The sequence below is a fragment of the Rhyacophila brunnea genome, unplaced genomic scaffold, assembly GCF_057557595.1.
Source record: "Rhyacophila brunnea isolate RB1 unplaced genomic scaffold, BYU_Rbru_1.0 scaffold_12, whole genome shotgun sequence".
NCBI lineage: Eukaryota > Metazoa > Arthropoda > Insecta > Trichoptera > Rhyacophilidae > Rhyacophila > Rhyacophila brunnea.
Genome location: NW_028232774.1, coordinates 27,910,255 through 27,935,594, shown reverse-complemented (window position 1 = coordinate 27,935,594; position 25,340 = coordinate 27,910,255). Strand labels below are relative to the sequence as shown.

Here is a 25,340-nt window from a genome sequence, read left to right as displayed (position 1 = left end):
ATAATGGGAACTGAAATACACAACAGGTAAGGCGATAGCAGGTAACCGACTCGAGTAAGGAAGAATCCGGGTTAAACTTACACACGTGTCAAAAATACGTTTTACGTCGAATACTGAAAACTGCTCTCGGTTTATGCATTTACGCTCATTTAATGTTGGTGTATTACACACACTATTGCACGTGCATAATGCGTGCTTCATTTTCGTAGGACACTCACACATTCAAAACCCTGCATCAATATGCGGCGTATTGAATATAGCCTATCGGTATTCTATTTATTATCTGTTCTGTGCTTCAAACCATGCGTGGGTGATCTAAGGCCCGTTTCAGACGGGACACCGGTGTCGCATTCTTGTATAATAAAGAGGCCTTTGTATTCGAATAAAGGGGCCTTTGTATTATGTTTATGAACGCCCTAGAGCTAATGAGTCAACGCGTGTCCGGTACACTTTTCCGTCGGCCGCTACATTCTTCGCCGATACACTTGTTTTTATTACCGCAGCCAGTTTTATGTTTTAATTTATAACGCGAAATTATACGTTGACTCATTAGCTCTGGGGCGTCCATAAACATAATACAAAGGCCTGTTTATTCGAATACAAAGGCCTTCTATATTATATCGAGCGCGATACCGGTGTCCCGTCTGAAACGGGCCTAACGCTATCTTTACTGCTAGAATTATTACTTTTTGTGCCTCGTTCGTTTCAACGTAACAAATGTTGTTATGACAAGTTACATATTTTTTTCCCTAATTCTATCGATTACATGATTTTTGACGGGGGATTTTGGCATTAATTTGTACATTAATATTGGTATCAATACATGAGTCTTTTTTTTTCAAATATTATATACACTTGATATTCTACTTCTGATATGCAGAATCCATAAACTGAGAAATAAATATGTAGGTAGTAATAAAAAGTTATTCTTTTCAGGATACAACCGTATTTTTTAAATAATAAATATGAATGACAGGGTTTATAAAGTTGCCATACATCATAGATGTCACCACGAGAAGGCGCACCCAATTTAGATATTGTTGCATACAAGTTTGATACGGTCGACAGTTTCATATACCTTGTTTCTCTTGTAACTCGACATAATGATATTACAGAAGAAATCAACAAGAGAATCATGTCTAAGAATAAATGCTACTTTGGCCTGTTAAGACATTTTAAGTCCCGCATACTATCTCGCCGCACTAAAATCACTCTTTACAAGACACTTGTAAAGCCAGTGCTCACCTACGCATCGGAAACCTGGACATTAACTCTGCAAAATGAACGAACTCTGAACATTTTTGAAATAAAAATTCTCCGCCGCATATATGGACCGATCAGGGATGTTACCAATTGGAGGAGAAGGGCTGTACGAAAATTGCAGCGCAGTTCAATCAATTAAGATTGGGAGACTGCGATGGCTAGGTTATATGCACCGTATGAATGACAATGAACTGGCAAAGAGAGTGATGTCCAGCAATCCAATAGGGCGTAGAAGAAGAGGCAGGCCAAAGATTCGCTGGTTGGATGGAGCTGCCAGTGACTGCCGTATTCTGGGGGTACCGAATTGGAAAGCGGCCACACTGGATAGGGATAGGTGGAGGGAGCTGTTGGAGGAGGCCAAGACCCACACCGGGTTGTCGCGCCCCTGATGATGACGATGATGACATTATAGATGTACCAGTTTTACGTCATCTCAGGTTTGGATTTTTCGTATATACATTGAACATATTTAATGTTTGCGTACAGAGACAATGTACAATTGGAAGAAACATTGGTTTCCAGTTAAATTTACATGTCGTTTTTTTGGTGTATGTTTTAATCCCAAGCATTAACCTAATCATTTGAGTGAATAGCCAATAACCATTCCTCGTTAACAAAGTTACCCTTCAATGTTCAATGCTGTACATTAGAGCGGAAATGGTATTCGATTCATTAAGTGTATTTCTATCTATCACTGTTATTTAGAAATAATATTTTTGGAGTGTATTAAAAAATATTTGTGATTACTGTCGTGTAGTAAATTTTGATACCGTTTCATTATATTATAAACAGAGTAAATAATTTCAAACATTAACATTTTAAAATCGAACGTATTAAAAATAAATAAATATAAATTTAATGACATCAAAACCAGTCAAAAAGCTTATATATTATGAAATATTACATGAAATTAACTTTTTTTTCAGAAACATTACGATGTATAATCGTTGTATTGCACTGCCTTTATATTTCATACCTATTTATAATATTATTATGTTGACTAAAATGTAGTTATATAACCTCAAAAACGCAATGCTACCAGTCAACTAAAACCATTAACTTAAGTACAGCAGTAACTCAAAACTGATGCAATAATAAAACCTCAAGTATTTCGCGGTTGTAGAATTAGTATTGAACCCATTTTCCCGACTACTACCTATTATTTAAAACATTCATTCATAAACAACACGATGTCATTTAATTTTAAATGGTGTAGATTGGAATATAATTTGACATGTAAGATTTTTTAAAATCGAATATCCTGTTTCACTTTCTACGATTTTTTGGCGTTAATTCATAGATTCGATTAGTATATTGGTATACCTAACAGTGGCGAAGGGTGACTTTTGGAAAGAGGTAGGTTGTGGAGATCTAAGAAAAAGAGTACACTTTTTAGGTATATTTACGAGAAATAAGAAGATAATACGATATTACTACTAATTCAATGAAACTTCAAAAACTCACTGACGACATAAAATTGAGCGATGAATTTAAATTACGTATTTTTCAAAACATTTATACATTACATTAAATGAAAAATCATTAGATAAAATTTCTTTTTATTTTTAAAAACAATCTACTTATATTTATTTATATGCGATTAAACGCCATAGAAATATAATATTATTAATTATTTTGGACAAAATGCAGTCATGATAACAATATTATGCGCAACGGTTTTAGGGTCTGCGATAGGAACCTACCATATTTCATACAATTCGATAGATCAGCTGAAGTCACGTGACGCAAAGTCCATAAGAAAAAATATCAGCATTCCTTGACGAATAATCTGACATTTATTTACGCCAAGATAGATGGCACGATATAGTATTTATTTTAAACCTTTACAGATTGTTTTGTTATATGTATAATACATTCCTATGTCGTATATTATATTATACATGTCGTTGGCAAATTAAATTATTTTTATTGAATATAAAATAATCAAGTGATTACATATATTATTAAAAATATATTAAGAACGTAGGCTTTAAATAATCACCTAGTATGAAAGTCTTCGCCACTGATACCTAATGAATCTGGCCCCGCTTATATTTCCACTGACGATGGTATAATAATCACAAAGTATCAACACGCTTGCCAATTATTATAGTAAAATCCACTACAAAGTGAAAGCGCCCGATGCCGTTGACGGTAAATAACGGAGCAGATTTTCACCAAAAATTCGATGTGTGTGAAACAGTACTTAATATTTACCACAGTCACTCATTTTATTTTGTTGCCAGTTAAAATTTATTCTCTATATTTATTTTGCATATACAAATTTAATGTTTAACTAATAAAATTAGAGCCCAACGAACTCTCTGCAGGTTATAGAACTGTGATATTTGAAAACATTTTTAGTATGAGTTAATTTTGTTGGTACCCCGCATAGATTGTTTTTTTACATATAGAAACCGCGGTCTAGTTTTGGCGCAGTTGATTTTGTTATTCATACGTGAATTTTCATCTAAAATTCTAAATATAATAAACATTATTCAGATTCTAAATAATGTTAGTTCAGTATTTACACAAATGTTTGGCTTATAGCATTAATACAATGCGATTTTATCTTCGTGCAGGCGTGGAAAAGACATCTCACTTCACAAATTTTAAGCTTGCTATAAATTACCATGCAATCCAAAATACCTTTCAGTTAATTCAATCACTTGCATTAGCTTAGTAACTCTATTATCAGCATCAGTATTCATAAATAAATATTTTTATTTAACATCTTTTTGCTACAATAAAATCTATATCCGTGTTTCACAACCGGTGGGCGGTAGACATTTATTTTCTTGTGGTCCGCAAATTTCCGGCGTCCATGTGTCAATGACAAAAATTCCAATAAAATCTTTAAAACCCGTCCAACTGCAAGTGTTTATTCATTGTGTTTCTGTTCTTAAAATAGATTAATGGTTGTACGTGACGAAATCAACCACGATCAGACGTCATTATACTATATAAATAATATTTTTTTTATTTCTGTATTAGCGGTCCGCAAAACGCTTCTTCTATATTCAGTGGTCTACAGATATAAAAAAAGGTTGAACACACTGAATTCTATATAATACATATTATACAGATGTATACCTAATTTATATAATGTAGTAGCTTATTAAATTAGTATCAATACGGTAAAGCTATATCATATAACTTTGATGGTACCTATGTAAATTACTATTTTCGCTTGAAAACAATTATGTATTTTTATATTTATTTATTAAGGAAACAAACAGTTACATTTTGAATACAAAAATATGTTTAAAAAAGAATAGTAAAATTATATTGCAACCAACAAAGTTTCCATGTAAAAATTATAATAAAGTTAAGCCTAACATGAATAAAAAGTGAGAAAGTAAGAAGAGCATAAATATAACGAAAATACATATGAAAAATGAGGAATAATTATAGAAAAAATAAGTTATATTATATAATATATACATACATTTTAAATTTGGTTAATATCCATTATACAAAATTTTGGAAATAGCGCGTTTAAACGAAACATGTGTATTATTGAAAGGTATTATAAAATTATAAAAGAAATTCTCATATTTTTTACGGCAAATTGTGGTAATTTACCCCATTAGAACTGCTTAGCGGATTTTAACAAACATTTAAAAGATGTTGTTATGTAAAATTGAACCAGGCGCGGGATTCGAATTGATAACCCACCAGCTTTGGAAGTTGGCGATTAACCACTATACCATGTAAGCGTTTGATGTTATTAAGTAAACTAAATATATAAATAACAAAATTATGTATGATCAAAAAAATTCTTACTATTTTTTTTACTTTATGTACACTTATTATTTAAAATAATTCCACGTCCCAGTATAAATTTTCGTGTTCTTATAAGACTTTAAAAACTACATAAAACTACTTTGAGAACTGTTAAATTTTCAAATATTTTTAGAACATAGTATGTACATAGAACATAGTATTACTATGTTCCTATATTTTAGATATATTCTAAATGTTTTAAGGTTATTTGTTTTGACTTATCCAAGGCTTTTGGGGTACGAATTTTCTCTTTAGTTGAAAACTTTATCTTATTTTATTCTTGATATTGATCTTTTATACAAAACCACGAAACTTGTACGTGCGTAAAGAGTGTGAATATATCCAAGGTAATGACGTAATATTGAATATAATAAAACGTAGGTACGTGTATAAAGGTATACTTTTCAAGGAAATCAAATTGGTGTATTCATTTCAAACTTGGTGAAACTTGGGTGATATTTATTGACTTTCAGTAACTTATTAGTACCCAAGTACCTAAATACTATGAATATAAAGTGTCAAACATTGTTACATTATTTGTCTTAGTTTACAGTTGTTTTCAGACGATTATTGTACATTTTACTAAACATATTAATAATTACTGAATTGGGATATTTAACGTATTTTGAAGTATGTAAAGTAGATATAAAATATTACATTAATTTTATATCATGCCCCAAAATTAAAGTGATTGGCAAAAAGCAGAAGCTTGTTTAATATGTGCCGTTTCTACTGGTACTTTCAGAGGCTTTGCCCTCCGCAAGTTCTTACCGTACCTTTGCAATTGGTATGTTACATTATTTCGAAAAGTAAACCGACGACAATATTACGTTTAATGAGAATCAGTTTATTTTGTTGTTTAGTTCATATTTGGCAGTTTTCAAGACTCACTATATTCAGAATGGAGCTAAATCGTGAATTTTAATTGTAAAGATAGTTATTGCTTATTTTAATCGAATGAAATATGACAAACTGTATAAAATGATATTCGTTTCATATTGAAAAAAATGGTAATACGTCAATTAATATGAACGAAATACACAATCGAAAATCTTCATTTACTGCGAATCGCCACACTTCAATCAAAGTTATACAACACATAGCACTACCAATGGAACTTACTATTTAGTGGTGCGGCCTGACTTTAGACGTATTTGATCAATAATACGTCAAAGAAGGCAATCATCGTATTTTTTTTACATGTGGTAAAAAAAGATTCGTCCCATCATATTGTTCTATGGGTAGGTAGATGAGTAAAATCATGCTGTCTAAAGTTTAGTGTTTCTCAACCTTTTTACACCTGCGGACCATTGAAAATAGAAAAAAAGTTTTGCGGAAAAATAAAAATATATTATTTATATAGTAACGTATAATGACGTTTGATCGAGGCTGATTTCGTCACGTAAAACCGTTAATCCATTTTAAGAACAAAAACACAATGCACAAACACTTTTATTGGAATTTTTAGCATAGGTATTTGGAATCCAAAAATTCACGGTAAAATGAGAAAATGTTGAGAAACACTGGTCTAAACTACTCGTGGCGGCGTTTTTCAGTGGACTATAATATGGCGAAATGGTTCGGATGCTAGGTAGGGGTTATCTCAAGGATGTCAGGCACTGACCTTTAATGATGATGAGGCTGGCCTCGTGGTCTCGTTGTCAGTCACTCCCACTAGCACTCTTGCGCATTACTCTGTTTATTGTATCACCCTGTGCGCGGCTATTGACGGTCAAAACCAGTGCACGTAGGTACATGACGTCTTAATGTTTTACAGGTTATAGGTGTTTACAAGCACACGGTTTCAGAATGACTCCCTGTTAATCGTAGGCCTGGCAAGTATAATGATGTTAGACGGGTATTGTATATTGTAAAAGGGCCACCATAATTGTCCTAACCAACTCGTAATATTAAAAATTAATTGTAGTTTGTCTTAAATATCTAGTTAATTTAATACGATAGTACGATGTTAATGTCATATATTTTTCATGAAACCCACTACCTCTCTTGTATATAGAAATTACCTACGATATGCTATAAAACCATCAACTTTAATCCATCTATGTGTATGTGAATTATCTATCGAATCCACTTTAGATTAATCCCTTTTACATCAGATTAACTTTAAGCGTTTTCAGTTTTACCTGTATTACGGAAACTATCTGGATTATATAACAGGATCCATCAATCTGTCGTCAGGCAATATTGGATTAATAACAATGTAAATCATGACGTGTGTATAATATTATACAATGTCGGATTATAAACATAATGTTCTGTGGAATTCGCATTTAAAAAATATTAAACACTGCCAAATATAGACAACTTTAGATATAAACTTTCGCTTGATATTTTGTAATTTGATATCCATTAGCTTAATTGAATATGTAAAGGTTTAACCGGAATTGAACGTCTACATTTTGCTACTATATAATATAAAGTGACAATAAGTGTATGTGGTTGTTATAGGTTTCTTTTTGAATAGCACTATATGGTTATTTGATTGAATGAATAAATAACCATACAGTCTTATCATTACCGCTGATCGTGAGTGGGCCCTCGTTTCTTCCAACAACTCTTTCCACTTGACCCTAGCCAAATTGGTCACTTTTACATTTGGTACCTAAAGGAAGAACAGATTCTTCTGCAATTGCGGAAATCACTTTGGAACGGTGTTAGTGCCATTTGAAACTAACAACACCTAAAAGAATCATTGCATTAAGCAACAAAACCCGCCACAAGATTTAAAAAAAAAATGCTTAAAAACTAAATCCCAATACGTAACTCTTATTTAGCTTAAAATAAAAAATAAATTTAGATTTTATTGAGGTACCCTAAAAATGGCAAAATAATTGCTTTATAATTTTTTTTTTCTGATAGGTATGTTTCTGGTATGTTTTGAAATCATGTGTGTTCAAAAAACGTTGTTTTTAATTTTTTACTAGAACACATATGTTATAATAATATATACCAATAGTTATCATCAATGACACGTTCCATTAAAACTATATTATCATACCAAATCTATACAGAAACGTGAGATATGGAAAATTGTTTCAGTATCATAAATCCAATTAGTTCAGTTGTCCGTTAAGGATTGGTCTTCGTACTGATTCAGTATTCATACACATGAAATTCACGACCGAACGGGTAACATGCAATACCTACTAAGTAAATCACAATCTGCGTTCTAGTGTAGAACATACTGTAGGTGAAGTAATTACAAGTAGATGCTACTATTATCCTAAGCACTTCTTAGAAGGATTAATTATATGACATTTACTAGGAACGATAACATACCGTATCTAAATACATGAAAAAGTGGAAATTTTATTCAGCCAATCGAGACTCGAATTCAAGATACACCGATCAGATTCGTATCATGGTGACCTCTTCTACTCCACGATAGGTGAATTTATTATAATTATGTTATTTTTCATTTTAAAAAAAAAGTACAGCCTCAACGCAAAGAGAAGTCTTTGACAATGATATTTTAACAATGGATTTAAATTTAAAACGTGTTTTAATTTGTATTCAACATATTATTTTGTGATCATTGTTCTCATCTTCTGATGTTTTAATCCCTTTGTATAAGTGTTTTGAAAAATTATTTTTGTTTATTTTTAACATTTTAATTCTGAAGTATCGTTTTTGTACGTAAATTTCTAAATTTAAAAATGAGCTTGTAGAATAAAAAAAGTAATAACAACATATTACAAAGGTGTTATTCATCAAATTCCACAAAATAAAAAAAATGCTTACAAAACCTCTAAAGTGCAAAAAAATCTTTGTAATTTTTTCCTACATACGTTCTTTTATTTTTAAAAAACCTAGCTTGTTGATTGGCTCATTCGTTGGCACTCACACAGGATCAAAGGCGCGTTCGAAATTTGAAAATCACGCAATTATTAAGTGTACTTAATTTAAATTTCTCCACATGTTCTTCAAATAATAGGCTTATATAAATAATTAATAAGTTGGAAGAAATTATTATTGGATGTTGTACCTATACAAATTTATTATTAAGTGGTGTTTACGTGGTATAGCTCAATTGTATTGTAATGTTTTTGAAACATATTATTTTTGTTAATTCTGCTTTAATTAATTCATTTACCTTGACTGCTGTTTCGGCTTATATACACATCTTAGCAACGGTGGGCTATAATTTTAAATATTAACTTACTGTAAACCTCTTTTCTTTATAATTAATGAAGATCGATAAATGAAAGCAAGAGTGTCAGTATTGTCGATATCTTTTTTTGAAAGTAAATTTCTTTGTCGCCTGATAGAAAGGTATGTAATACCAAAATTCATCATGAAATGTTAAAGCAATATCAGGGCAGTATGATATGCAAGCAGGTGTTCTGAATATATAATCATTAAATATTTAAAACTAGTCGACTGAATTGTATATCAAAGAAATTAAATGCTTATGCATACCCATGTTTTCCAATTATTCATTAATGATAAAATAGTTTGTATTGATAGGTGTTGCAATCACACGTCAGCATTACCGGTGTAACACACTTTGGTTTTCATATTTTGTTATCAAAACAAATCGAAGTTGCGATGGGCAGTTGTCAGCAGATTTCTCAATCATAACCTAGCTAGACCATCAATGACTATTACGGTTTATTAAATTGCCACCTAGATAAACAATGACTCGTATAATGTATTGAATATTCAGTTGTTTATATAGCGAAGGACGATGATAGAAACAGTCAGTCCTCATTCGTCACTCGATCATAACATCTCAATACATCGCAGTCCTTTCAATACAGTCAGTAATACTAGTACTCTCCGTCATAAATTCTTTAATGTCATTTTAACCATTGCATTATTTTATTATGTCAGTAAATAAACACTCTCCTCGATTCATCCGAGCAACTCCACAGAGACTTTCTCTCTACACTCATCATCCAATATTTATATATTTGATTGTTTTTCGTATTTTAACACAGCGTGTCAAATATTTAATTTGGATTTTTTCCCTTATATTGCGCATTGGGGCCACACACAATTTCTTCCGTCATTGCTTATCAGTTGTCGTCGTTAGTTACTGTACTATAACCAGATTTTAAATGACGTGCTGATATTGCAAATATGATCGATAAAGAAGATGACTGTTGCAGTTGAGAGGCTAAACAACGACCGTAAATTTTTTACATTGTAAAAAAAATCATTTATTTTTGATTGGGATTACAGCATTGATATCTCGCATGTATATGTGTCTTCATTATTTTTTTAATAAGATTGTTATTAGTCCAAAACTACATATTTTAAAAATATATTTTACGTTGTATGTGAAAATATAACTATACTTAGCAGTTTTCTTTTACTTTTTATAAAAGTTATATTTTCTAACTATAATTCCTAAATTTTAGGATTTAAATATTTAAAATGTTGTCATTCGGATATTTTGGGATAAATTTTATATGAATTTTGAGAACAAAATTTGTGCTGTCGGCAATTCAATGCGTGTTATTTAAATAAACAACAAAATAAATGTTTAAATAATTCGTCGCACAAGAAAATCGGAATTCAATTGAAGACCTTGGCCTAAAAACAACAAAAATATTTATTTTTTCCATTTTCATTTTATTCCATTTCTCTATTTCCTTTGTTTGATTACATACAACTGTGCAAAGATATATTTTTTTTATATATTATAAGTCTCTCAGATCAGCTTTCAAAAATATGCCGCTTTTCTAAAAGCCACAATATTCCGGAATTTTTGTATGAAAACAACGAAGAGTAGTTCTACACTTTTATCACCAGGCGGCGTTGGTATACATTCCATACTAAACTTGTCTTGTTAGTATCAACTGTCAAATTATCATTATTTCGTTCAATCATCGCTTTCTTCAGTTAGTTTACGATTGTTTTTTCATGGATATTATAGATATTGGAGCATACAGATCAGAGCGTTAGAGCGGAACCGGAGCACCGAAAATGTGTAGTGATCCAGTGCTCCAAATATTTTTTTATTATTATTGATTAATAATTTCCGTCCTAAAATCCAATTAAAATATTATATTTGACACTTTGCATCACTGAAATTAGTTTAAATACGGCAACACTCATTCCGAATGATAAATAACCTCTCTTTTTGACAGAAGAGGCAAATAATCAAAGACGATTTGCTGCCGGTATTTTTTTTAATAGAATTCGTAATGTAAATGACGATTATTTTAAAACTTTTACTCGGAGCGGAGCAGACTCTGGAGCGGAGCTGGGGCAAGTATTAGGTCCCGGATATGTAAATATGTGGATGGCGATTTTTGTTACTGTTTGCTTGGTTATGTTAACTTTTCTAATTCAAGGTATTTCAGATATCTATATTAGAAGGTGGGAGCGGAGCTGGAGCGGAGCAACTCAAAAAAAGGGTCCGCTCCAACTTTTTTCCGCACATTTTTTTCTATATCTATGCTACGAAATAAACTTAATATATTTTTACACCCATATGGTGCATAATATGAGAATCCTCCATAATTCCTCATTGTCAAATTAATAAAAATGCTTTTTACAACCAAGATATCATAATATTGTTACCCTCTTTTTATACGAAAGTTTTCTGTTGGATATCACCAAAAATATGTTTTCTTTTATTTTGTTAACTGTCAATTCATGGTGGAACTGCATTGTATTGTGTCATGTATAATGGCCCTCTGAGGCGGACGAAGCCGGTCCTAATCTATTGATTAAAAGTGGAATAAGTACTACAAAAAAATGCGCTTTATTAAATAAAAACAACAACCAAAAATATGATCACCTAAAAACCTAATGAATCATAAAATTGATTGTATACCTACTTTATTCATCATTGTAATGTAAATATAATTGATATGTCAGTACCAAGAGTTAAAAGTGGGAAATATTCTTTTTTGCCCAAGAAGGTACAAAAATAACTATTCCCGTTATTATGAGATTGCAATCCCTGGTGTCTACTATACCATACGATTAATATGACGTCTATGCCAAATCTAAACAACTAGCTAGTCAAAACTATCGCCTTCGTAAGGTTTAGAATTTCCCTAACACCTGTTAATAACCACAAACCCAATGGGATTTTCAACACAATATTACAACAGTTAATCAAATTTATAATAAAACTTTTTATCAGCGGCGTCTCAGAACGCTCGCGATTTATACAAAATAGTGCAGTATTTTATTGAAAAGTCAAATTTCTGAAATTATATTTTCTCAATAATAGAAATAATTTTCATCTAGAACTAAAATACGAGAAATAACTTTACGGTATATAATATTGTCATATTTATTGTGATATGTTTGATTATAACGCCATGTCAAAAAAAATGCAAAATGTGAAAAAGTGATACTCGTACCTGCCTGTGTCTTGTCTATTACATTTAACGTTACAGGTTAACATAATATTGATACATACGTCATATTATGACACAATAATAAGATAGAAATGATAAAGCCAGTTGCGATGAATGAAAGTTTTGAATAAGGGTTCGCTTTATTAAGTTATTCCATAAAACCAAGGATACAAAGTGCGCCGACTTTCTATAAATATTGGATGCGCATTTTGTTTACGTGACAAGCTTTAATGCATATTTTGATACAGACGTACCTAATTATTTAAAAATAACATATATTTTAATACATTCTTAAGTTTATCCCATATTTTTTCACACTAGAGGCTTGTACGCTGTTATATCACACTCTTTATAGTAAGTCACCGCCAATTCATTCTGTGTTCCCTACCAGTTGCCAATAATATATAGTTATTATCATGTTTTATTGCGATCATCTCATAAACTGTATATTTAAAATAAATACATCACCATTATTGTGTCACCCCGTTATTACCTTTTTTAACTGCTTAAGAAAAAACTGCGGTGAAACAGAAGTAATTTCAGAGATTTCAGTAACTAAATCTTATGGATCGGAATAATATAGATTGATACATAATGTCTTATTAATTGTCGATGATTCTAAAAATAGCTAAGCAATTTAGAAGATATATAAGTAATAAAAATGTATTAATAACCTGTGTTACATGACTTGACATCACAGAGCGGGCAAGGTTAAAATTATATTTTGAATGCATTTTTATTGTAGAGATTAAATAATATATTTATTGAAAATATATTATAATGCTATATAAACCTCAGAGACAGGCATATAAGTACGTTAGATTAGGTACTGCTAATGTCATATATTTTAATCTGGTTAGTTAATATCCATTACCTTAATTTAGATCATAAAGTTAGTAATCATTTCTTAAAGAGACTTGAGACCTCAGATAATGTAGTTAGTTGTCAGGAATTATTTTTAAATGAAGACAGTTGGATCGCTAGCAAAGATATATTATGTTCTCACTAGGTCTAAACATTATTTAGAATTTTTCTTATATGTATGCTTCTGGGGTTATCCGAATTGATGTACTTATATCATTGTAATATTATTTTATTTTTCCACGCGTGTGAATATCATTTTTCTGACTTTCGCAATTACTAATTACAAACTTTTTTTTTAAATATAACTTTAATATTTAATACTATTATTACTAGAACCGCCACTGGATACCGCATCCATACAAAACTCCCGCATAGCGAACAGGAGTTTAAACGTTGGCAGACTTTAATTCTGCTCTGAAGGGGTTAGAATTAAATCAACACTTTATTAGCACACCAATGCCGAGCTTTGCATATGCATGATTAAACCCGTTTGAGCGCTGCAGGATATTAAAGTAGTTTATTCATTTTTACACCGCGACCAACTGTTAGTATGAGGTACCTCTTTTGATTTATTGTAACTATTTCGATACAGTACGTTTAAGCCTAAGATTTATCTAACCGTCTCCGAAATCATCGGTAATATATCATAGCATATTCCGTAATGGATAACTATGTAATAATAATGTGTCAAATACAACGGCAGTTTCGGATATGATAGCGGCAACCAAATTGTTCACCCAGTAGAATCAAGTAAAATGGAACCCAAGTTTATGAACGTATTGTACATATTGTGTGGAATTAATAAATAAAGTAACAATACTATAAACATACCACATAAGCATGAAGTTCGATAGTTTTGACAGAAAATATGACGTAGTTGGAGCGACGCTGAGCGAGAGAAAACGATGCAATAGGAATAGGGTTCATGTAATATCAGTCGGAAATAATAATGGTAATAATTCAAATTCCATCAAGTACCTTCGATGGATAGTATTAATATTATTTTTTTGTTTTTAATTTGTTGAGATCAACATGATTTTTCTCAGTCTGGGCGTGGTAAAAATGTACACGTTCTTAGACGATATGAAGCTTGATAATCCAATAATATAAAATAATGGTTTACTACTTTTACTAGGTATATTAATAATTGTTTCTTTTGACCATGTCTGATCCTAAAAGGATCATATTGTAGGCCTCCACGGGGTGGAGGTTTGTATTAACCGATTTTTGTTTATACGAGAAATGGATGTTAGCCACTTGATCAATATATTAGGTCCATACTCAGACTCCAAACAAAATTAAAAAATAATATGTGTATTTTCTAGACCCTGGTTTTGAACCTGGGACCCACGATATTATAAGCTACTCGGCCATTGTGAGCGTAGGTAGATTAATATAATAATATTAAGAAAATTCCCATAAATGAAATCTATTTAAGTATTAAAAATCTTATATTTCACCCAAATTCCTACATATTTTTTAAAATAGATTTTTTTTCATATTACGTATTAACATTCACGATATTGACTACTCTTTAGGGATAGATCGGAACCGACTTTTGGTGGTCTTGGAACTGAAAGTTAGCGTAAATTTAATGCATATTATGCAATAATATTTAGTTTAAAGTATCTCATGTTTCTGTCAAAATTTGAAAAGCTATACTATTGTAACACACCTTTATCTGAATATCTTGCCAGTTCCATTAGATCAATTTTCTTAAGTCACCCAGATGTCAGCCAGCAATGACTTTAGATAAATAGAAAGCGATCGATGAGTGAGAGGGAGTGATGATTAGATTGGCTCACCTAAGATTGCAGGTAAGAAGGGCAGTCAAAGTACCCCGTCTGCATTTATAAATGTACCTTATTATCATTTTTTATTTTATACGATGTAATCGTTCTTAAAAATAATTATCTTTCCCCGCAAGTTATTGATAATTAGATTCGCCACCCGCAGATATAATATAATCTATTAAAAAATGCGGAAAATAGATTTATAAAATATGGAGCCCTTAAACGAAAAATATTGTATTGCATTGTATTCGCATAGTCTGTCGGTATCTCTAATAAAAATGTTCTTGATGGGCGATAAAAAAATATATTTTGATACTATCACTTAAGTGTGGTATCAAAATCCCACATATATTTCAAAGTCTTTAATTCTCTAATAATATTTTACGACGTTAACCTCTTATAGCAAGGTCACAGAGTAGAAATTAAGAAACTTTTATAAAAAAAACCCCAGCTAATTTCAACTTGGGCACTAATTCGGCCTCCGTTGACCATCTCGCATGCGAGACTGATTTAATCGTATTTAATGACAGACGGGGTTTTAAGGGACTGGTCCAATATTTATTTATTTATGTGTACCCCGCCCCTTGTAGAGTTTTCTATATGGGCTCAATGACCTGGCAAGATTCTTAGAAGAAAAAGATTCTAGGAGAAAATCATGTACTATGAAAAAAATCTCATTAACTATTTCAGTATTACAGCCATTGATATTACAGCAACAAAAATAATTTTTGCTGAACACAATTATTGTGTTCAGTGATGCAGAATCTTTTTAGCAATAGAGCCAATCTATTTATTTCCAATTGTTGATCGTACAATTTTACGTAGATCACGTTACATTATTTGTATAAATTGTGAACATTTTTGAATTTATTCTTGTCGGTAAATTTAAAAAAACAAATTCATCGAAATTCATATTTGAAACATTTTTACAACGTTTTTATAGCACGTATTCTTATTTGTCCGGTGGTTGTTTATCCAGTACAAATCTTGCAATCGATTTTTAACTAACTTCCCGACTAGCTAAACATTTGAAACTTTTAGAATATTTCAGAATACGATGCCAATGTATTCTTTTAATACTTTTAGCCATCTTTAAGTAGAATTGAATTCATTTTCGGTTAATTCTGTTTTGTATGAAAAGTTATTTCGGAAGAAATCCGTAATCCAATCCACTATTATTGGTTGCAAAGGGGGTGGTCCTAGCAACTAAATTATTAATATATACGTGTGTTACTAAGGAAATCAAAATGACATTTCAGTATTCTATATTTGTTTGTTTGTTGCAAAATAGCAAAAAAATGATTTGTCCTAAACCTTATGTGTCCTAAATTATTAATACATAGAATTGTCAAGTTTATGTGATTCAACAGAAAATTTAAAAACGTGGTACATAAAAAGTTATTTTTATCATATAATTATTTGAATTTGTTCTTGTCGGTAAATTAAAAAAAAAACAAATCCATCGAAATTCATATTTGAAACATTTTTTTAAGTTGTCTTCCAAATTAATTTTCAGTTCAGATTCAACATATTTTTTTTCAGCTCGTCTTGTCAGTCTATGGTGTCAATCAAATATGACATGCAGTAAAAATAAATATTGATTTTAAAATAAATAACAATCATCATTATAAGTAGTCCAACAATCCAGGACGAGTTTTAATCTCCTCCACGAACGTCTTTCATCTCCCTCTATCGTGGGTCAGTGTTTTCCAGGTATATGTGCCAGTCACTCTAGGTGGCACAAAAAGGGTGGTAATTTTTATTAATAATATGTTAAAATACAAAAAAAGTAATAATAAACAAGCATTAACTGCATAACTGATATGTGCAATTACTGCCTTTTTGCTAAAAAAAATGTATTATTTTAGAAGATTTCTATTTTTTAACTAAGGATTTTAACGGTATTTTAGTGATAATACTGATTTTAAAGTGAACAGAATATAGCTTTCAAAATTACCTAACGGATGGCATTCATAACTCAATTTCACAAATTTTGCGAGTTACTGACTTTTTCCTTGGAAGAGCAGCGTTGATCTTATTAGAGTATTGTACGTTAGACCCATTTTTGTACGACGGAGAGGATCCGAGACTTTATCTAATTTTTCTAGACTCAAGTAGCACTCGTTCACTGTTATGACTCTCCGTTTTATTTTTTCACGTATGATATTCTTGTTGGTTACAACAAAAATCACAGTACATCCCGCTCAAATATAGAACTGTTTTCTGAAATAATAAACGAGTTGATAAAATATAAGTCGTCAAAAATACATATAAATTTAGTATAAATACACGATTGCTTTATTAGAAAACATTACAAATACAAACGGAAACCCCATATTATATTCAAATGCACATTCATCGATATGTGTTACCTATATCAATAATATATGTTTGAGTTAAACAATTTTAAAATTATATTAACATTAGGATACACTAACATTTTAATCGGTGGGTTGAAATAAATAACATAGTGGGTCGTTAGTTGTGCACCACTATTCTACACATAATATATCGTCAAAGAGAAACTATAAACCAATTCCAGTGAATGTCAATATCCATTTGTCGTGAATATTTACAGAATAATTTGTGCGTGACTACACAAAGGGTAATCCGAAATACGTACAATGTCAATTGATATATCTGTGACCACTTAATTAAGCTACAAAATACCTTGTCCAACGCATTGCAACATTTAAAATAACTATGTTGTTCGAACACTTCACAGAAGCGATTGGGGACCCGTTATTCGTGGAAAATCATCGACTCATTGTTACTTGACTTAGTTGTCGGAAAACCGTTCTGTCCTATCAACAATATAATAATTGAATTTCATTATAATTTTCCAAACACATCTAATAAATTGCAAATGGTCGTATAATTTCAATCTGTTTCCATAAATTTCATACCATACTTACTGGCTGACTATTTAAATAGGTACAAGTTTTCCTGTGACACATAGAATGCTCTTATGATAAATCGAGAAATCTTTTATTTATTTTCGTGAATATAATATTATAGAAATCTTTCACGTTTTTAAACTAAACCTAGGCAAACGATATTATTTAAAACAAAACAGAATATAAAATACTACTTCATAATTGTTAGGTCGTAGAGGTCGTAACAGGAATTGCAATTAATACCGGTATCCCAGTATTTTTCGATACCGAAATACCAGTTTTAAAAATCGGACAATAACGATATTTTCAGTATTGAAAGTGGAAACAAAATGTATTAATTATCATAGAAGGTTTAACGGGACTGTATTTTTTTATTTGATTACGCGATTTATGGTTTACCTCCGTTGCCCTTCGATGTCCTTGGTGACCAGCAATGACACGTGCAGATTTGTGAAATACATTTGCATTATAGGTACCTACGTAACTGCTTTTCTAATTTTAAAGTTATCCAAATATTTTCGCAGGTCGCTCCCGGGTTTTAGAAGTTGTCAGATGTATTTTTAGAAAACCCTGAATTCGCGGTTAAATACTGTTTTTTGTTTTCTTTTTTTTTTCTTTCGACCATGTCCGATCCTAATAGGGTCATATGGGCCTCCACAGAGTAAAGGTTTGTATTGACAGATTTTTTTTTTTACGAGAAATGGATGTCAGCCACTTGCTCAACCTATTAGGTCCATACTCTGACACACACAAATTGAAAAATAATATATATATTTGCCAGACCCAGGATTCGAACCTGGGGCCACGGTCCAACGATTTAGCCTCGCGGCCACCGTGGGCGTTTTTATGTATAATCGTTAGTAACCTCAGTCGTAGTGGCGAATATTTCATGATAAAATAATAATTATTTACTATAATGGACTTGCCTGTGCCTAATTTAAACTCTATATATGTAAACATCAGTATCTCTATCATATCCTACCTTCACATATTTTAAAGGTTTACGTGTATGTATATAATATTTAAATAGTTTTGCTATAAAACATTAATATTTTAAATATATTTTAATAACTATATTTATTAGTAGATACTTCTGTTTTTTCATATATTTCACAAATACTGCTGTTAATACCGGTATCTGTATTTTCATTCGGTATTGCAATCCCTAGTCGCAACCTCTACAAACATTAACATCCGTTACTGTCAAATACCCAATGTAATTACTTCCTGCACTCCGCAACTCTAAGAGATATTTGTAGAGAAACCCCATAGCACCTTTCGAATGCCCACTCCAGCACCGTCATTCAAACGCTTTTCAAAATGATCGGCAACTCTAAGGGCAATATGGTCAAATATTCACAGTACGTATAACTCTGAAACCATATCGTAGATGTACAACTTTATGAGAATCGTTTGGCAGTCCATAAAAATTAGAACATATTTTTCAGTACCGACGACTTGCAGTTCAGTCTTTTCTCTCTTACCTTCCATACCGCAAAGGTCTATGGAGAAGGCTAAAGATCGTGCCAGACGTCTTTTTAGTATGATTAATCAGTTATGAGTTTGCTCTTCCAAATTATATTTAGCAAGTTTTTCATACTAAATCACATAACATAAATTACGATCAAGACCGATTTCATCAGTATATCAAGAAATTATCAATTAAGAGCGGAATGCAGAAACATTTGTCATAACTAAAATTTCCTTAGCAGAAAACACTACGCAGAAACATAGTCCTTAGTTAAGATCATATTGTTGTATATGGTTCATCTCGTCTTAAAGCTTCGTTGGTTTTTTCTATTGAAAATAATACCATATTTAAGAATTCTCTTTCCTATAGTTTAGGTAAATTATTTTGTATTTGTTAAATGATGACAAAAATATGACAACTGCACTTTATAAATGCAATAACTATAATGTATTTAATACAAAATTAATATTTAATTAAGTATAATACTCTTATGTTTCCGTTATCAGTCATTATACGTGATTCCACAGGCACCGCAAGATATTTTTTAAACATAGTAACACTAGCGTCAAGTGTCATTCTGTCTGGCATCTTGTATTTCTGTGTAATGTAATGTAATAATATTCTGCAAGTTCATGCCAAATGAATTAACACTATCAATATCCATATTGAGATAAAATTGTTAAATGAATTTGAGTGTATGGACTGTTTTATAGACACGCGAATTTATTTTGACAGCAGCTGTCAGTGGTAAATGGTAATACAGAAGGGGGCGTGTTCATAACAAAAGTAGTCTATGGTTAAGGATTCCTTAACTCTATAGTCAGTATAGTCTATACTTAAGTCATCCTTTTCGGCAACTTATCCTTAAGATCGAAATATTGGATTCTACATTCCGCTCTGAATAGTTTAAAAATACCCTTTCTTATTATTAAACTACCTATGTGACATTCTCATATTTTATTAGTGTTGTTTTACCAAAAATAATGATTTTTTTTAATTAAATATTGACAGTATTTTAAATTATAATTTATAGTTTAATTATATTATACTAAATTAACAATTACCATATTTTTTTAGATTTATTTATGTTTCCATATTTTAGGCATTCATTTGTAAAGCTTAAAAAACAATGTGGCATTACGACAACAGATACAATTGAAACAACCTTTTCATGCGGCTCCTCGCTCACATATGAGCTAGAACTTGATCGTCATTGAAGAGTCAGATAGAATGACACGTCACTCTGAAACATTGACATAAATGCAATGTCAATAAGTTGATTCTTTCTTATATTATGACATAAAATTAATAGTTTCATATTTTTTTTTAAAGACCTGATGACATTCTTTATTTTTATAAGAAATTGAAGGGTGTAAAAAATATCTTTCTGCTTTTATTTTTTAGGTTTCTACCTGACTTGTCTCGGTAACTTAAAATAACATTTTGAAAATATTTTTCGTTTGGCATGATTTTATAAAAACCTCAGAAAATTTAACCAAATCGAAGTTCGAAATAATATTTAACTTTTATTCATGAGAATGTTTCAAATATTTAAAAGGATTACAATAATATTTATTCAAAAGGTAGACATTTTCTTTGTAGAGAAAGAGTTTGAATAACTGTCAGTTTTGGCAATTCAGTATAGCATGCTCTTAAGTAGTTTTAGTTAAGTAATAAGTAGTGATACTTATTTAGTAGTTCTATGGAAATAGTAACAATGATTAGTTATAGAAAAAATATTTTATAACTAGCAACATTTTATACACATTCGCCCTTGGTAAAAAGTATTTGAGGCAGTTATAATAATAATACATTTATTATTTCATTTCTATGATCAAATTATTAATGTTGCTAATGGTTGTTCTTTTAAACATTATATAATATACACATGTCTGTAAATATATGACTCTGTTGATTAATTTATAAAATACATACGGACTTTTGGCCCTACAAAACAAATAATGAGCAAGTGTCATTAGGTGATGAACTCTGCTAAATTTCTTTTATTGGGGAGAATGATATTACCATTTACGATGACATGAAGTAATTATCTTGAACTTTCTTTGTATCATAATATTTTTTTGGTGGTCATTTCAATATTCACATAATACTCTAAGCCTATATCTCACTAATCAGAAACACTGTATAACCTAACCAGGGGCGGCTCTGCCTTAAGGATTCGTAGGGATCATCCCCACATCGTTATCATGTCGAAAATACACGTCCAATATTTTTATCATTGTCATAATATACCTACCTAATTACATGATTAAATGAATTACCTATTAAATTTGTTTTAATCATCTAAACCCGTTGCAATTTCATAGACATATTTATTATTTTCATACAAATAAATAAAGCGATGATTCCAAATTATGTAATATCATTATGATGATTAAGCGGTATTAAAATAATTAATTAAATTAAATATGCTCTATTACACGGTGATACATTTGTATAAATTCATAAAGCTATGGCGTCTATTTTTCGCTGACCGGCGGGGGGGGAGGTCACTCAGCTTCATCTCGTAGCCGCGGTACAAATATCGTTCTACAAATGATGTACAGACCTATAAACTTATCTGAAGAATGAGATGGGGGAGCCATTGTCGCAAACTACCCAATCAAGACTCGTAACTGGACAAAATCTGACATTCGAATGAAATTTTCAAAATGGCGTCCTATAGTAGTTTGTAGTTCCATTTTTGTCCATTATACAGATGAGTTTGTAAGTCTGTAAATGCATTACCGTTAGTATACGCATACTGGAGAGCGAATTAAATAACCCCATAGGTGAGTAAAAACGCTCGCTGTATGTCGTTATTCAACATTGATAATGGTAAGTCTATAATATGTATTATTATTAATTAAGTTACCTAATAGTTTTAAGCACAGATAATCATACTATTTACTCTGAAAATTTACTCATATCCTCATTAATAAAATCATATTATTATAAACAATTTGGTACATAATGTATAATATGAGAAAGTCGGTAGGTATCTATAATTAATAATTAATAGCTAAACCCCACCGCCTATAAAGTCGCCGAGCCGCCACTGAACCTCCTTTACAAGAATGTGTGTGGCCGCTTACTAAGCACCCATAATATATTAGTTTCTTTCGTTATGAATGGGAAGGACGGTCTAAAAAAAGAAAAGAACTGGAGTAAATAGTTAAATATTTTTGAGGACTTTTTTATCCTTGGTATCAAAAGTACTCAGGGAAAAAAATCCTAACAAATTAAAAAATTAACAAAAAGTCGCAATAACCAGTTTTGTAACACTAATACCCTCAATTATATAAAATGGGGATGTATTTAAATTTTTCTTTTGAGACTACTTAAAAATAAGATAAAAAAGGAAAACATTGTTTTTAATGATCGCTTAGCATAGCTTTTTAATTCACATAGGCTCTTTACGACTAGATAAGAAAATACAAGAGTGGATTTTTTTAAAAGTTTCTTCAGTAATGAGACATCGTTAAAAAAATAATGACACACTTTGACAAGAATTTAGATACAATCTTTAACATAATTTATAAATAATAACTAATCATATTGTGTATTTATTTGTAGTATCGATTGCTTAATCTATTAAATTCCTTAAAGATTTTTTCTGTTATTAAGTTTATCCACATAAATGGTTTTATGTGGATATTCATAAAACAGTTTTTTGTGAAAATCGACGCGCCCATCAAACCTAATTGCAATATTATCAAGAAAAACATTGTTTCCACCGAAAGAAAATTGGTAGACAAAATAATACGGCGTTGCTAAGATAAATATGGACATAAGTGGTTTCTAGAACAAATTACCACGAAAATCAATATTGACCTTCGAATATAAATAATATTTTTAATGATATTTTTCGTTTATTAACTTCAAATAAACAGTCAATAGGTACCTGTATACAATAGACTTTAAATCCGGTATAAGAGTGCTAATTCCGTGCTCCAATATCAAGCAGGGCTGTTTAGCGTGCGCAGCGCTCGGGCGGGTGGATTCAGAGGGCGGGAAAATAATTTAATGTATATATTTGTTATAAAAAAAAATCAATTACATGAATCGAATAATTAACATAAATTATATGGTTGGGCCAATTATGGCGGACCTAATACAATATAAATGTCCTACCTGCCTGACTTCATTATCCGTGCCTGGCCTACTATTTAACAGGTAGTCATTCTGCAACCGTGTACTAGTAAATACATATAACCTGTAAAACGTTAATACGTCATTTAAGTGCACTGGCGTTTGACCGACAATTATTGCCGCGCACAGGGTGACTCAATAAACAGTAACGCGCGATAGTGGTAGTGCGAGTGAGAGACAACCAGACCACTGAGCCAACACCATCATCATTAAAAGGCAGTGCCTGACATCCTTGATATAACCTCCCAGAATCCTAATCATTCGGTCATATTACATTCTACTGAAAAGCGCCGCCACGAGTAGTTTAGACCAGTGTTTCTCAACATTTTGACGTATAACCCCCCCCCGCTAGCAGTGAAATCATTCCGTCAAATATAGTCCACTGAAAAGTGCCACCTGTATATATTATTTAAATACACTTAAATAATAAAATTCCTACTTTAAAGTTTAAAATCATAGTCTTTTTACAACAATATTTAAAATATTTCTCTCAAAGTCTCAATAGATTGATCCAGTGTCATAATAATAATAACATAATATTAATGGAATAGTTTACTTCAGCACTTACCTTTATATTGAATTAAATGTGGTTCTCAGATAACCCCATGAACTCTTCCACGAACCAGCGCTCTTCAAGTGGTGTTCCACGAAACTAAAAAAAATAAACAGACAAAAATTAATTCACCATCAAAAAACATTCAGCATAATATTATTTAATAATAATAATAATATTTTCTATTCAAAATGTTTTCATGAAAAACGTTTTCTATGAAGATAAAGAGTACGAAACACGCAAAGCTAACACTGCGGTTATTAATAATTATGATTAAGTTTGTAAATTATTTAATGTTCATTTGTAGCAAGCTTTACAATTGTGTTCTGATTATAATGTTTAAGATTTTCACGGTTGGTAGTTATCGTAATAGATTTTTTATAATACCTATTATTAGTAATCGAGAATATGATACGCATTTTACGATGGCTTTGGCTACTAAATTACTCACTCAAATAACTTTCTTGTGGACATTTCCGAATACCAAGGATAATTAAGGCTTTCTTTTAATTCCATCAACATATGGCGGTCAACTGTGCTCAATCATAAATTATTAAGATATTATATTATAACTAAATAGATCACAGTTGCAGAGCCTACCCATCTTGAATGATCAACTTAGCTTTCCTAATAGCCCATTGCTATATCCAATATGATGATTTACATGCGAGACTATAATATGGTCAATGGTATTGATATACAACATGTATGTATGTGGATGTAGGTATGTATACGTGTGTATATATTATATATATTTGGTGGGTTTATTTGTGTATTTGTTATATTTAAAAAATAATATTATTAAAAAATGGTATTAAAAAAAAGAAGTAGGTATCATGTATGAATACTATTTAATATTAATTGTTTAACTAATAACTTTCAAAGACCGATATCATAGATATATCTCATTAGTTAACTCCATTAATTCTCAACACGTTACCATTGTTCCCAGAATGGACGATTTTACACCTTTTGAGTTATTATTACTATTAGATTTTGACGATTTATATATGCTTATCGAGTGTATTATTATTGATACGGTAGGGGGTTTTATTACAAACACTTCAACTATTCATAATTTTTTTATTGACTTAATAGGTTAGTGATCAATATTTTACCTAATTTGTTGTATTGATTTGTTATATAAGTTAGAGCTAATTGTATTCTTTGTTAGTGTATATTTGTCTTTTGGTGAGTGTGCATAGTATCTGAAGATGC

General features: G+C 31.0%; 1 protein-coding gene across 2 annotated transcripts in view; it reads right to left on the bottom strand.

Moving 5' to 3' along the window:
• The window catches only part of CapaR (Capability receptor), a 413,965-nt gene extending 389,784 nt beyond the window's left edge, over window positions 1-24,181 (bottom strand). For both annotated transcript variants that reach the window (XM_085961129.1, XM_085961130.1), the window contains exon 1: window positions 24,138-24,181. The gene's annotated coding sequence lies outside the window, so the exon portion shown is untranslated. The remainder of the gene's footprint in view (window positions 1-24,137) is intronic.
• Window positions 24,182-25,340: the final 1,159 nt, after the last annotated feature.